We start from the raw sequence: 12,944 nt of genomic DNA, 5'->3' as shown, positions 1-12,944 counted from the left end.
CATAAACTTTCGCATTTTTTAATATGTAAAAATATTAAATACCTTCCTCATATTATATTTAAAAAAATATATGCAAAATAGCTTATCTGTGCAAGATTTGACATTTATGCTATGCATCCACCACCTTCGTGTTTACGATAAAATCTCGATTCAAAAATACTCGAGAACAAATTTTGATGATATTCATCTAAATTGATAATCTATCTACTGTTATTTATATAACCTATTTTATTATCACTGAGTGCATATATTATCTGCGTGAGATCAAAAATCTTTATCATTTAAAGTGTCAATGAGAATAAAATATAAAAAAATCTCATTTCTAAACGAAAATAGTTTATCATAGGCTTTTAATCCCATAAATAGATAATTTTGTGATATTAATAAACCTTTCTTATTATGTTTTTATTTCAGTAGGTATTCACAAAAAGTTTTATGAAATATAGTCTATTTTTTTCGGACTCTTATTTTTTCAAATTCTCTCATGTAACTAGTATAATACTTGGATAATCTTAAAAACGTCTTTCACAACTAATTACAAAAACTATAATTAGGTAGGTAATTAAGTTGTTAGTTCTACATGTAAAACTTATTTAGAATAGTAGTTAGACCTATGATAAAATAACATTATTATAAAACTACATCTCATCATATCTATTACTAGCTGCTCCGCGCGGTTTCACCCCCGTGGCTCCACTCCTGTTGCCCATAGCGTGATGAAATACCTATAGCCTATAACCTTCCTCGATAAATGGGCTATCTAACACCTATGTTCGATAGCCCATTTATCAAGGAAGGCTATAGGCTATATATCATCACGCTAACCCCAACGGGAGCGGAGCAATGCGGGTGAAACCGCGGGTAACAGCTAGTCCTATATTACAGTCTACAGACGTTTTAAAGCAATACCGTATAACCACAGTATTACAATATTATTTGGTATAACCTAGTATCTAATCTGTGGTATAAGTATTAACTACTAACTACTAAGATTTTATTATGTTCGGTAAAATTTCCGAATAGGAACCTGTATTAGGATAAAATGTACGAATACAAAAATAAACGATCAGAAAATGTTTCAAATATTACTGTATTTCTTTGATTTAAAAATATTATCTTGTAAAGCTCAGCCTTCAGAGGTTGATTTGGCCTGACATTGATATGGGTCGAAACTCGAAACAGATTTTTTCATCTTTCGCTGTTGAAAAGTTAAGTAGGTGTAGGTATTTATTTTGAACAAGTTTAACTTACGGATTCACTCGCATATACAAGTACTATCCGGATAAAAGTCTAGATTAATCTATCGCTTTGCCAAATTTCACCAAAATCTGTTCATTAGTTCATGGTTAACAATGTTACATTTATCAAATTTTTAACACGCTTTTATGAGCTTCACCTGTATGTTTGCATGTAAACGACTCCTTTAGACGATTTTGACCCACTTTAAACCGACAGACTTTATTCAATCTTTGTACACTTATCAAGGATCGGTTATAAATTTATAATACCTACAATAATTTCATGAGTTTAATTGTGTGCATATAACTATTAATAGATAACAATTATTTACCCAAATGTTTTGTAATAATTATCAGAATTATTATCACCAAGTCATAATTGAAGCAAACAGACAACAAAATTGTGAATATATTTACAATACCATAAACGATTCAACGTGTAATATCTTTTTATTACAACGTCATAAAATCAACATGAAACCGGTTGATTATTTACTGAACTAATAAACAAATTATGAAATTAATGGGAATTGTTTGCTTTCTAAATAACTCTGATTCAGTGTTTGCTTATTGAAGGAAAATTATGAGGTATTGTGTGTACACACAATAAAACTAGTTATGCGCCTCGAGTTCTTTTAGTTTGAAAAGATATGTCTCAAGAATCAGTTTAATAATTTTATTGTATTTTTTCGATGTTTGTATTTAATGTCAATGTATTCAAATCCATACTAATATTAGTCTGTGCTAATATTATAAATGCGAAAGTAACTCTGTCTGTCTGTCTGTTACTCAATCACGCCTAAACTACTGAATCTATTTGCATGGGTATGGATATATTTTGATACCCGAGAAAGGACATAAGCTACCTTTTATTGCGAAATATGAACCATGGGCAAAGCCGGGGCGGACCACTAGTTACCTATATTTTTTCCTTTATTTTACCACTTTTCTTTTTGTCATCTTATTATAATGCTGAGAATTTGTTTGTTTAACCATGGGACCGATTTGAAATATAATTTCAGCGATAGATAGTATAGGTATATCTCGAGGAAGGGTATATATAAGTACCTATTATAATCACACTAAGACCAATTATAGAAGTGGAGCATTGCGGTTGAAACTGCAAGGAACAGCTAGTTATTTTATATATCTATGGTATCTTTCTATCAATTATTAACAAATAATTATGTACTACTAACGTTTAAATGTTTCATCCGTTCTTATTAATTATCTTAACTACTTACTTTCATCCTGTTATTCTTTATTTTTCTTTATTTGCTATGTATATAATATGTATTAATATTTGTATTTATTTATCTATTTCCTACTTTTATTTGCACCTTCTATAATGCCTCGCTATGCTCCTTCTACTATCCAATTATTCATTTTTCTTCATACTTTTCCTATATCCTAAGGTTGCCTGGAAGATATCGCTTCTTAGCGATAAGGCCGCCTATTTGTACCGCTTCATTGTTTGTGTATTATTTTTGTTTGATTTTGTTTTGTATTGTGTGTGCAATAAAGTGTTTTTTATTTTTATTTTATTTATTTATTTAAAATATATAAAATATTTGTTTATTAGCGTTAGGTAACTATCTTTAAATAAGTCAACGAAGAACCAATATAAAAATTAATTAGGCAAATGGCTTTCGGTAGAACCGGACACCAATAAAAATAAATAAAAAACAATTTAATCGAGTGGATACTTGGGTACTTTGTCCTTTGTACTTTGTACGTAACAAATGTGTTTACTGTAAAGAAAATTATTTATTGACTTGGTAATTTATCTTGGTTCTTCTCTGTGCCGAGTCAGCTAATAATTTTATAATAATAGTATAGTAAAATCAGATTTTTTTAACCTACTGAAATATAAATACTAGCTGTGTCGCCTTTCTCCGCTGCTGTTGCTCTTAGCGTGTTGATAATAATATAATATTATAGCCTGTATAATATTATGTTAACCCTATTTGTTTACTAACATAATTATAATACATTATAAGTATTTTTTACATACTCAGCGTATGCAAAACTATATCCTCCTTTGAGCTTAGTAGGTAAACCAACAGTAGAGACCCTGTATATTCATGAAAAATTTGAAGTAAATCTATCCAGTAGGTACTTTTTTAATTTAGCCCGAACATACATGTTAGCGCGATTAATTTAACGATAAAATTATAATTTAAAAGTAATCAATTGATGAACTTAATAAAATGGATAAAAGTATTAATAATCATTTAATTATCAAATAATAATAATATTACATGTCATATTCAAAATAACGATCAAAACAACACAAATAACACCTGCGCTGACTCACACAGTCACGCCACTCGAATAGTTGTTTTGATCGTCCTATAAATAACGGTCGTCTGCAGTTGCGAGTCATTCTTGTACCGACTTTGGTCGAGTGAAGATGTCTAAGAAATATTGTATCAGTATTTAATTACGTAATACAACCACGCTCTAACATCAGAAGTAGAAGATGAACCAGCCCTTACTCGGAATCCTGGCAGGCTGGCACAAATTCTTCTATCATACTACATGACAGTGTGCAACTGTCATTATCACCATCATGACAGTATGCGACTGTGGACTTCAACGTTCGTAAAAATTGGATTAAATTGACTTCAAGTAAACAAGGATGAAGGAACTCGCACAGTGTGTGTTTTCTTGTGCGTTGTGTGAAGTAAATGTTTGTGGTGTGGAATATTGTAACGGACTTATGGTTATCACTTGAGAGTTGAGATACAGATGAGATACAGAAGTCGCTGTTCGCAGCTGGAAAAACTCGTTGAGCTATCGAATCCTATGTAAATATCAAATCACAATAATACTTGACAATGATTGCTATGAAGCGAAAAGTACAAGCAATTGCTAAACTGCTATTGTGTCCTATGTACGTGTAAGAATAGTACCAAAGCAGAATTTAGATGACCGTGTTAGCGGTAAAGGAAACTAATTATGATAATTAATCGAATGCCACTTGTCTGTACGGGTCTTCTATGACTTAGTCGGACAACTGGGCAGATAATAATACAATCGAATGCCACTTGTCTGTACGGGTCTTCTGTGACTTAGTCTGACAACTGGGCAAATAATAATACAATCGAATGCCACTTGTCTGTACGGGTCTTCTGTGACTTAGTCTGACAACTGGGCAGATAATAATAGAATCGAATGCCACTTGTCTGTACGGGTTTTCTGTGACTTAGTCTTACAACTGGGCGGGAAATAATAATAACCTGATTGTCACTTGTCAGTATGGATCCAGACAGTGGTTTAGTCTGACAACTGGACAAAGAAACAAATAATTTGAATATTATGTACTTAAAACAAGTCTTAATGTCACCAGCTGAAGTGAATTATTTCATTGATATTTTGAGTTTTGAATTACCGCTCAGAGCACGAGCTTTCTTCAGAATGGCCGTGTTAGCGCGATTAATTTAACGATAAAATTATAATTTAAAAGTAATCAATTGATGAACTTAATAAAATGGATAAAAGTATTAATAATCATTTAATTATCAAATAATAATAATATTACATGTCATATTCAAAATAACGATCAAAACAACACAAATAACACCTGCGCTGACTCACACAGTCACGCCACTCGAATAGTTGTTTTGATCGTCCTATAAATAACGGTCGTCTGCAGTTGCGAGTCATTCTTGTACCGACTTTGGTCGAGTGAAGATGTCTAAGAAATATTGTATCAGTATTTAATTACGTAATACAACCACGCTCTAACATACATACAGACAAACAGACAAAAATTCTAAAAACTAAATTTTAGGCTTTACTATTGATCTAGATCACGCTCCAAGTAGTCTTTTAAAAAAAATATTCAATGGACAGTTTTGTCTTTCCTTTTTTTTAAGTGGGGAAATCTTGCATAGGCCATCATCCCTCGGCCCCAGTAGAAGGAGCCGCGGATTATGTGATAATAATATGTCGGATTCTTACCGACTAAAACCCCACTGTGTTCCGTCGAGCCGCTTTAATAATTATGGGTCCGCGCTCCGCGGGTATTGGTCATCGAGATATAATATGTACTACGTAGTACATATTATCTCTATGGTATTGGTAGGAATTTTTCCGCGACAGTTTTAACTTTCCTACGATTGTATTATATGTACCTATAACTAGATTTAAATATTTCAAGTAAAGCCAGGTCAGCAAGCTAGTAATAGTCGCTTCCTTTGATAAATCAAAGACGTCACACTCAAGACTATCTAACAGCTACCGCGTGTTAGTCTTATCACCTTATCAATAAGATGATACTCAATAAAAATCATTATTTGACAATCGATAAACGATCACAGATTTGAGCTGATTTTCTTGAGAGCATGAATTGAGGAAGTGTAAAATAAAAATAAATTTTGATTGGTACGGAAATTAATATTAGATTAGATAATAATTAAATGTGGACTTTGAATAAATACATAGTTAAATAAAATAAAGACGTGTGGCACTCGGGGACTGCCGATGCCGCGGTAAAGCTATTGCATACTATGCCTTCAAGCCACACCTCCGCCCGTCGGAGTGGGGAGCGTGAGGTTTTATCGTTACGGAATTTCTCGATTCGGTCCCCGCGCTCAAGGCCCGCGATAGAAGCTATGCAATAGCTTAAAACATACTTGTTTCTTTTTCTCTGGGTCAGGCATTACACACGAATTCAGAAGGTCAACTTGTTAACTTTTCAACAATAATGGAATGTTTCCTTTTCAATCTACAGTACCTATATTATATAGTATACTAGCGGTCCGCCCCGGCTTCGCCCGTGGTACATATTCACGTTTTCTCTACATAAGAACCATCCTCGTACTTCAAGCAATATAATAAAAAAATAATTATCGAAATCGGTTCAGCCGTTCTCGAGTTATGGAATTACAACGAAAAGTGGCATTGATTTTTATATATTAGATATATATATATATATATATATATATAATATAGGTACTGTAGATACCCTCCAGGTGTTATTAAAAAATTCCACCCTAACTACTTATACAATAGCTGATAAAAAAAAAGTGTATCTACCGAATTTGGCGCCTAGTAAATTAGTAATGTTTTCTTTTTTTTTCGCAGATATACACATAGGTACATGGAGGCTGACCACCCTGTTGTATGGAAGAGACAGCTGACCTGGTGTAGCGTGCCCTGTCTGATTGTTTTACGTGTACCTTTTTCTTGGTTCTGAATTATATAGTTAGGTTACAATAAAGAGTTTTCATTTATCTCCATATTATAATCGATCCTATAATCCTACTATCCTACTAATAGGTATTATAAATGCGAAAGTTTGTGAGGATGTGTATGTGTGTGTTTGTTAGGTACTCTTTCTCGAAAAAATTACTGAACCGATTACAATGAAATTTAGCACACATATAGAGTAGTAATACAACACATAGGGTAGGTTTTATCCCGAAAATCCCACGGGAACGGGAACTATGCGGGTTTTTCTTTGAAAACGCGGGCGAAGCCGCGGGCGGAAAGCCATCCATATAATTAAAACCACCGTGCGTCTCACTCGCTTCGTTCTCCGTACGGTGAAGCTATATGGAACGATTTAGGTAGGTACTACTTGCAGTGTTCCCGAACAACTACGACAAAGCGTATTTGTCCTTAAAAGTGTCCCTATAGTGTACCTATCTATATTGGTGGTGACCACTTAACATATTCTAAGTTCTAACATCTACACTAATATTATAAAGAGGAAAACTTTGTTTGTTTGTTTGTTTGATTGTAATGAATAGGCTCATAAACTACCTACTGGATCGATTTTAAAAATTCTTTCACCATTCGAAAGCTACATTATCCACGACCACGAGTAACATAGGCTAGGTTTTATCCCGGAAATCCCACGGGAACGGGAACTATGCGGGTTTTTCTTTGAAAACGCGGGCGAAGCCGCAGGCGGAAAGCTAGTCTGACATAAAAAACAACCCTTTTCCCCTTATCTTTTAAATACGGAAAAAGGATATACAATTCCATCGCATCGCTAAAGGTCTTACCTCTGATCATGGGCGGAGGTGGTATCACGCAACTCAGCACAGTTACCAACCATATGACATAGAAATTTGATAAAAATGACGCAAGTAAATCTCTACTGCTACAGATGCATACAGCAGCCACGCTTCAAATCAGCCGCTGATCACGTTTCAAGATAACGCATCAGTTAAATTTAAATTTTAATCTCGATCTAAATCAATTCTTATTTTTATTGTAATACTTTAAATATATTGTAGGCTAGTCATTGTAATTTTCAGGTAAACATTGTTCAAAAAATTTCAAAAGATAAGAATAACTAATCGTTTTTGTATTATTTATTTTGATTACGTTTACTTGCATTTATGAATTTTGTTCTGGGTACATATTTGTATTGAATAAATAAGTTCATTCTAATGTTTTAAGTATGATAAATTGATGAGTAGATGTCCTACTTAATTTATAATATGTAATAATATTGCTGCATCTCATTTAAACTATTTCATATCTCAAGTAGTAAATATATTTACCTAAATCGAACGTAATAATTGTCTCCTATGTTAAATTTATTATGAACTAAAATTATGAACATAACTAAGTATCTTATTCTTCTAGAATAGACCAAAAATATTAAATAAGCGTGTGAATGCTGCGGATGATGCTATTTTATAATTAAAAGTAGTGGATAATAAAAACAGCCTCTGTCTCTCTTATTTAATGTTAACTTTTCCTTATAGGTAATGTTAACTAGAAACAGAAAAAATATTTGTCGTGTGACCCATGTCAGTAAATTACCTAATGTTTAACAATCTGTTATTAAAAATTAGATAACTAGTAGTACCTAACTAGATAAGCTTCGCAATCTTCCAAAAAACTTTTTCAGTACCTAAGTACCTATTGTTAAAGTAAAATGGCTAGGTACCACAAAATTAAAATTGAACAAATACTTATTTCACCTCAAAAAAACTTATTGACACAACTGAAAAAATTGTATACCGACTGAATCATCTTTATTATTCAACTTCATGGATAGTTAACTCTTCGTATTATAAACTACAATGTAAAATGTGATGACGTTCATGTGCATAGGTACCTATGTAAATATTATTTGTGAGTTTGGTTTTAATATATTGTATCGATATATAAATGACAAAAGTCCCTTTGTGATGTTGAGGCAGATTTAATATTTTTGTTGGTGGATTGTTTACGTTCGTAGTTATGTAGGTTACTTTCTGTATCGAATCAATCGATGGTCTCAGGAACTCGAACGAGGCAGAAGTTAGTTATCTATACTAATATTAGTTTGTGTGTTTGAACGCGCTAATCTCAGGAACTACAGGTCCGATTTGAAAAATTCTTTCGGTGTTTGATAGCCCATTTATCGCGGATGAAACCGCGGAGCGCAGCTAGTATTATATAAGAGAAGATGAGAGATAACAGTGGTAAGGTATAAGTTGGTAACGGGCGACATGAGGCAGCAGCAGATGACGTGACGCAGCGACACTACTTGCATAGTTTATAGAGAACACTATGGCTATGCTACTGTTTCTATGAAATGACCGCGTTGCTTCGTGTTGCTAGTACGAGGGTCATATTTACTATAAAAATAGTCGTAGGTATATAAAAAAAATCAATTTCGAGGCGTTATTCGATTCCGCGTCTTTCGCGGGAACGGGAACTACATAATATGAGGGTTTTCCTTTCACTAAGCGGTTGAAGCCGCTGGCGGAAAGCTAGTAAATTATAGGTACACCTAGTGGGAGTCGAGCATGCTTCGGCACGAATTGGGCCACGCTCGCACCGGGGAAGGTACCACACCCTCACAGAATATCGGCGCCATAGTGACAGTTTACTGTCGCGTTCCGTACGGTGAGTGAGGGGTCCGGAGGCCCACATCCCTTCCCATCCCCTACCCATCCTATCCTTCCCTATCCTCATTCCCTTCCATCCCCGCCCCTTCTACCTAACTCCTTCCAAATCCCTTTGAGGACAGCAACACATCCACTTCCAAGTGGAGTGGATGCTTATGGGCGGCGTGTATCGCTTAACACCAGGTGACACGTCTGCTCGTTTGCTGTCCTATAGCATAAAAAAAAAACCTATATTCAATTATGGTAATATTTTTGTGAGTTTGTGTAGTTAGTAATAAATAAAATTTTCATACTTAAACACTTCCATTATTTTAGTCAATTAAATAATATTCTACCTGTATATAATTATGAATAAATTGGCTTCAGATAAACGACGGATCGAAATTGAATTTTGTATGAAGTGGTAGAAAAAACTCTACCAATGCATTTGAGGATGCCACAGGTAATAATATATAAACTAAAGGAAAATCATTTTGATTCTAAATAAAAACAAAACATTTTAATTAATTTTATACTTAGGTAGAAATTGTCTGAATTGAATTTTTTATAGTATATACCTAATAGCTAATCGATATAATTTTACGATACCTACAGGTATCGTCATCATGTCTGTTCACCTATATCACAGGTTATATCTAGTACTTATATAAAATTCTCGTGTCACAATGTTAGGTAGTTACCTACCTACTCCTCCGAAACGGCTGGACCGATTCTCATGAAATTTTGTGAGTAGGTATATCGCTTAAATATCGGGTAGGTCTGAGAATCGGACATTTATTTTTCAATCCCCTAAATGATAAGATTAAGGCATAACAATGTTTGTCAGAAAATATAGATTGAACAATTTATAATATTCATTTGTTACTCGCATAAAAGCAAACGATGTCAGAACGTTTTTCTCAAACTAATAAAAAATATGGTGATCCACATTATCTTATTGGGTGAAGGCCGCCTTTAGGCTTTATGTTTATTTGGTTTAATTTTATTGTATCAATATTTACCCGTAATGCGGTTAAATGAATGTAAACAATGCATTTATTTTTGGTGCTAGGGTGTCAGAGGAAAATCTAGATTTTATATTTTACTAGCTTACCGCCCGAGGCTTCGCCCGCTTTGTCTAAAACCTAATAAATTTTATACTAAAACCTTCCTCTGGAATCACACTATCTATTAAAAAAAACCGCATCCAAATCCGTTGCGTAGTTTTAAAGATTTAAGCATAGTATTAAAGCGACTTTGTTTTATACTATGTAGTGGTTTTTACTTTTTAGCGTCCGCTTTGGTTGAGTGTGGGTTCCCAACGGAGACATAACTAAGACACTTAAAGTGTATGGTAAAGTCATTTTTGTAAAAAAATCGATCATGATGTTAAATTTTTGTACCAACTGATTGTTTTATTGGCAATAGAACCGACATACGTATTATGTTTCAATGCAAGTAACTACGTGTAACTATTATAGTACTTACCTATTATATTTTTTTTATTTTTTTTATTTATTTGATTTATTTCAGATAATTGCATCCATATAATTGTTAGTATCTTTTTACCTTAAAAACTATGTTAGTATCAAATTACACAAATAATTATTAACACTACTAGATATTTTAAATCATAATGTGCTTGAGACATGGATTTTAATCCAATGTCTCAAGACATTGCTTTCCCATTTGTCTAAGAAGACAGCTAGGATGCTGCTGGACGATTGCCGGACACGGCGCATCATGGATGCCGCTCTTTTTCGCATGATTGCGTGGAATCCGTCAGTGCGCGCCTCCGCAAACATTCCTGACGCACTGCAGTATCTCGGCAACCCCAGCAACATCCTAAACATATTATTATACTGAACCCGGAGGGTATTGATCGCCCTCTGAGTGTAGCTAACCCATAGGCTGCACGTGTAAAAGGACTGGCAGAACGCTTTAAACAAACTCACCTTTACTTCGCGAGAGCAGCGTGCAAACCTACGGGCCAGCATGTTACCCCTGACGGCCAGCGCCCTCCTCTCCCTCTCAATGTCGGCGTCATCCACGAGTTCGTCCGTGACCCAGTGGCCCAGATACTTGTATTGAGAGACGCTCTGTAATGGTGTATTGTCGAGAAACACCGGCGGGACTGAGTCAACTTTAAAACCACGCGATTGAAACACTAAAAGGTTACTCTTCTTTACATTATATCTGAGCCCGTGGGCCACGGCAAAATCTTCACATTTTTCTAAGAGCTTTCGTAATGCACTGATTGACGGAGCCAACAAAACCATGTCGTCCGCGTAACTTAAGTTGTTGACAAATTTACCGTCAATGGAGCAGCCGACACCAGTTCTATTGAGCCCACCAATCAGCTCGTCCACATAAAAGTTAAAGAGCCGAGGAGACGTCAACCCCCCCTGTCTCACTCCGCACTCCAACCCGTACGGTTCAGAGAACACATTATTCCACCTCACCGAATTAATCTGGTGGCCATACCAATACTCAAAAACACCAATTAACTCCTCTGGAAGCTCCGTTTTATTCCTTAACTTCTGCCAAAGGAGATCATACGACACCATCTCAAAGGCCTTTGATAGATCAAGAAAACAGGCATATACGGGGGTTTTCCTCTTAGTGTAGTATTGGACCGTTTGCTTAAGACAAAAAACAGCAGTTTCGGTAGACGAACCAGCTCTAAAGCCAAACTGCGCCTCGTCCAACTCTAGGTGTTTGCATAATTAATATCTGTCCAGCAAACCGTCCAACACTTTCGCCAATATCGTGGCCAACGAGATGGGTCTATAGTTCGACTTATCCGAAGAGTCGCCTGTTTTATTTTTAAGTATTGGCACGACCACAGTTTTAATACAATCTTTCGGCAAATATGAGTGCCTAATGCATAGTGTGAAAAACATAGCTAAAATTCGTATTAACCGTGATAAATTTTACAATCCATACTTTTACTAATATTATAAATGCAAAAGTAACTCTGCCTGTCTGTCTGTTACTCAATCACGCCTAAACCAATTTACATGAAATTTGGTATGGAGATATTTTGATACCCGAGATAGGACATAGGCTACTTTTTTTCCCGGGAAAATGACGCGATTCCGGAAATCCCACGGGAACGGGAACTATGCGGGTTTTTCTTTGACTGCGCGGGCGAAACCGCGGGCGGAAATCTAGTACAAAATAAATTTTACCAAATATTATCTATTTAATAAATGTTTTACGAAACATACGAAAATAATAATATGAAAGCTCTACAACTTAAATAATTTTATAATTTTTTTACACAAACAAATTATCTGCTATTATGTTGAGTCTGGTTGATTGTGGGTTGCGCAAATTATGTTTTGCAGCTTGGTTCCTTGTAATTAAATTAAAAATACGCACTAATATGATAACTAAGGGTCTTGTGTAATTGGATGTATTGACCTAAACAAAAAAAAAGGTGTAAGTATCATATTTAGATATTTTTCACTATAATCCAATCTTACCTTTATTCTCAAAATATCTCACTTAGAATCCAATATTAATAAGTAAGTAGTTATATTCAGAACAAAACACCATCACTAATTTTCACCGACTCTATCGAATTATTAAAAATTACACTAGCACTTCAGTTTTAAAATAATAAACTAGATTTTAATTTAACATAGAAAACTGCAAGCTGTTTCAATAACTACATAATACTTAGGTATGTACTACGTGTGTATTTACATGGCAAATGTATTGACGTAAGTAAAATATATTTCTTTACATAGAGACAGCGCTATTACGTGTAATTTTGTAATAATTATTACGTCGTCGGTATATAAACTAGTATAGTATATTATCTTATTATATACCTAAATCTATAATAATATTATAACGC

The sequence above is a fragment of the Colias croceus genome, chromosome 24 (assembly GCF_905220415.1).
Source record: "Colias croceus chromosome 24, ilColCroc2.1".
Classification (NCBI taxonomy): domain Eukaryota; kingdom Metazoa; phylum Arthropoda; class Insecta; order Lepidoptera; family Pieridae; genus Colias; species Colias croceus.
This window is presented reverse-complemented; position numbering follows the sequence as displayed.